This window comes from Myotis daubentonii, chromosome 2, assembly GCF_963259705.1.
Source record: "Myotis daubentonii chromosome 2, mMyoDau2.1, whole genome shotgun sequence".
Lineage (NCBI taxonomy): Eukaryota > Metazoa > Chordata > Mammalia > Chiroptera > Vespertilionidae > Myotis > Myotis daubentonii.
In genome coordinates, this window is record NC_081841.1 from 90,465,723 (window position 1) to 90,470,001 (window position 4,279).

Here is a 4,279-nt window from a genome sequence, read left to right on the forward strand (position 1 = left end):
TAGACCAGATGTCCTTCCAGATGACCTTCCAGATGAAGCCAGGGCTTCGAGGGAAGCCTGGGTCCCGCCCGGGTGCCTGCTGGTGGCTGGAAGAAAGCCCGGGCCCCAGGTGCCAGAGGGAAGTCGGTGCCGGCAGCCAGGGGAAGGAAGGCCTACTCTTGCACAAATTTCATGCATCAGGCCTCTAGTCTGTGATAAATAGGATGGAACTTTTGAGAGCCAATGTGACTCCTCTAATCATATACAGAAAGTTCATGGTTGGGACTTTCTGACCTGGTAGACTTACCATTCTGTGTAGGTTTTCTAAAACCACACATTTTGGGAACTAGGAAGGCAATAGGGATCTAGGATAACTCATCTTTTTGATCCTGCAAATATCTTTGCATTGCCTGTTTGCAAAAAATAAAAAAGTAGTAAATCAAAGTGAAATTGATGTTAAATCAAATCCAAATCATCATTCTTATCAGTCTTCTGAGACCAACCTGTAGACCTGCTAGCTGAATAGCCAACCAAATGTAACAAGTGACCAAAGGCAGTGTGGGTGAACTATAGAAAAGAAACTGGAGGGAGCAAAATTTGCCACTCCAAAATATGCCTCTTTGGCATGAGGATAATTTTAGGCTGGTTATTTTTAAGAAGGAGTGGATATGGGAGAAGCTCTGAAAATTAAGTAGAAGTTACCCTTCATATGAGACATTTATGTGTAAAAGGGAAATCTCTTAATAAGGGTGTCTCCCTCTCTATAGCAAGAAGAGAAAAAAGACTCAATCTCTAGAAACTCTTATCAATAGAGAAGGCAATAACTGAAATCTGCAGAAAAACCTTACCCTCGCTTACGGTGCTTTTTCTGGTAACCTCATAGAACCGACTCTCCCTACCCCTACCATCTTCTTTTGTCTTTTCCGTGTGTGTGGAAGGTATACATATTATTAAACTTTTAGTTGTTTTTCTCTGTTAATCTGTCTTATGTCAATTTAATTATTAGATCAGCAAAAAACAAAAACAAAACAAAAAAAACAACTAGAAACTGAACTAATAGCTGAAACTGTGTCCTCACATGCTTCTGAAGTGTATTTGTGAGGTCAGGTAAAGTTATTTAACAAGTCTGGTAAAGAGATGTCATCTGAGCATTGGTCAGGGCTGGCATTTACTTGAATTTTCTAAGTCCAATGTTTTTATAAATGTGTCCCTCTGAGCCCTAAGTTGGATAGGAAGAAGAGGCCCTGCATTATTTAGCTTTGCATCAGTTGATGTAGCTTCATTTTTATGTTTTATATAATGGGGTTCAGAGTAAGATTTATTTCATAAAAAAAGGGGGGGAGTATTGGTCAGGGGCCTAGAAGCAAAAGTATAATTGAAGATATTTTAAAGGAGGGAACTATTTAAGCAAGTATGATCAAAGGTTAAGAAAATCAGTAAGAAATGGTAAAGTGCACGTAGGTTAGCAACAGCAGGAGCTACCATCGATCTAGTTCAGCGGTTCTCAACCTGTGGGTCGCGACCCCTTTGGCGGTCGAACGACCCTTTCACAGGGGTCGCCTAAGACCATCCTGCATATCAGATATTTACATTACGATTCATAACAGTAGCAACATTACAGTCATGAAGTAGCAACGAAAATAATTTTATGGTTGGGTCACAACATGAGGAACTGTATTTAAAGGGCCAGAAGGTTGAAAACCACTGAGGACAGAGCCTGAAGGTGTAAGAAGAGAGAACAGTAACTAGAATCCAAAGAGAATTATGAAAAAGAGCTGAAGGACAGGAGCTTTGATCTTAAGTAGAGGAATATTTAGAAAATTCTTAGACATGGAAGGGAGAGTACCAAGCAAATATATGCCCTGGCCTTACTCCCTTCCTACTAGTACATTCTAGATTTCTTGCTGGCATTTTCCACTGGCCCAACCCAAAGAGAAGAGACAAAGAGCAAAGGAGCTTGTAGATGCAGTGAGTAGATCAAGTTCAGCCTCCAGAGACACAACAGTTGAGACCTCGAGTCAAAAAGGAGTCAAGCTATCCTCACTCTAAGAAAGGCTGGAAAATAAATTAGATTCTATGTGTTCATACATACTACATCTAAGTTACTAAGAGCAAAGAGTGTGTCATATTTGATGTCTACAGCTCTTCATTAAATATCATAGGTGAATTCAGTGAGGATCAGAAGTTTGAAACATGTCCATGACTACAAAACTGTGGTTCCTTCCTTATACCACACTAAAAGGAAATGTATAAAAATAATGATCAACATTTTAAAATTATTTTCATTTAAAAAGTTCTGAAAATGGATGGTCGGGATTGTTACACAACCATGTGAATGTACTTAATGCCACTGAAGAGTAGTTAAAAATGATTAAAATGCACCCCTATGATCATAGCAGCACAATTCACCATAGCTAAGATCTGGAAACAGCCTAAGTGCCCATCAGTAGATGAATGGATTAGAAAGCTGTGGTACATCTACACGATGGAATACTATGCTGCTATAAAAAAGAAGGAACTCTTACCATTTGCAACAGCATGGATGGAACTGGAGAGCATTATGCTAAGTGAAATAAGCCAGTCAATGAAGGAAAAATACCACATGATGTCACTCATTTCTGGATAATAAAGACCATTATAAACTGATGAACAAAAATAGATACAGAGGCAGAGCTGCCTCGAACAGACTGTCAAACTATAGCAGGAAGGCCGGGGAGGGTGGGAGGGCAGGAGGGGGGTGGGTAAGAGATCAACCAAAGGACTTGTATGCATGCATATAAGCATAACCAATGGACATAAGACACTGGGGGGTAGGGGAGGCCAGGGGATTGTCAAGGGCGGGGGGAAAAAAAGGAGACATATGTAATACTCTTTGTAATACTTTAAGCAATAAAAAAAAAATGCAAAAAAAAAAGCATTTGAAAAATAAACAGGAAAATAATGAACTTTAAAAAAATGATTAAAATGGTAAATTTAATGATATTATATTTTACCACTTTTTTTTTTTTTTTTTTAAGAAAGACTAGAGATTTGACCAAAAAGAGAACGTGGAAGGTGTGACAATGAAAGCAAGAGGTTGGAATGATGCCAGGAACCAAGAAACAAGGAATGCAGGCCTCCTGCAGAAGCTAGAAAAGGCAAGAAAGCGTTCTCCCCTGAGTCTCCAGAAAGGATCAGCCCCTGAAGATGCCTTGACTTAAGATTAGTGAAACTGATTTCAGTCTTTTAGCCTCCAGAACTGTAAGATAATAAATTTGTCTTGTTTTAAAAATAAAAGAAAAAAATTTTTTTTTCGCCCTGACTGGTTTGGCTTAGTGGATAGAGCGTCAGCCTGCGAACTGAAGGGTCCCGGGTTCGATTCCGGTCAAGGGCATGTACCTTGGTTGTGGGCACATCCCCAGGGGTGGGGGGGGGTATGTGGGAGGCAGCTGATCGATGTTTCTCTCTCATCAATGTTTCCAACTCTCTATCCTTCTCCCTTCCTCTCTGTAAAAATATCAATAAAATATATATTTTTAAAATTTTTTTTCAATGAGCAATATGTGCATTAAATTTGCAGTTTATTGATTGAGACAGCCATTATCTGAGTTTTATTATATTTTATTTTTATCATTGACATTATTACAGATGTCCTCCATTGCCCCCCCCACACACACACATATACACACACTTTGGTCACCTCCGCCCAGACTCCATCCTCCCCTCCCTTTGAGCCCTCACCACATTGTTGTTTGTGTCTGTGGGCTATGCATATATATTCTTTGGCTATTCTCTTACCTTTCTTTCATCCCATCCACCCCACCCACCTCCCCTCTAGTATCTCAATCTGTACCATGTATCCATGTTTCTGGTTCTATTTTGTTCATCAGTTTATTTTGTGCATTAGATTCCATAAGTGAGATCATATAGCATTTGTCTTTCTCTGATTGGCTTATTTTGCATAACACTCTCCAGGTCCATTTATGCTGTTGTCAAAGGTAAGAGTTCCTTCCTTTTTACAACAACATAGTAGTCCGTTGTGTAAATGTATCACAGCTTTTTTATCCACTCATCTACTGATGGGCACTTGGGCTGTTTTCAGATCTCAGCTACTGTAAACAATACTGCTATGAACATAGGGGTAGATATATTCTTTCTGATTGGTGTTTAGGATTTTTAGGATATATTCCTAGAAGTGGGATTGCTGGGTCAAAAGGCAGTCTCATTTTTAAGTTTTTGCGGAAACTCCATACTATTTTCCACAGTAGCTGCACTAGTCTGCATTCCCACCAACAGTGTGCTAGGGTTCCCTTTTCTCTAC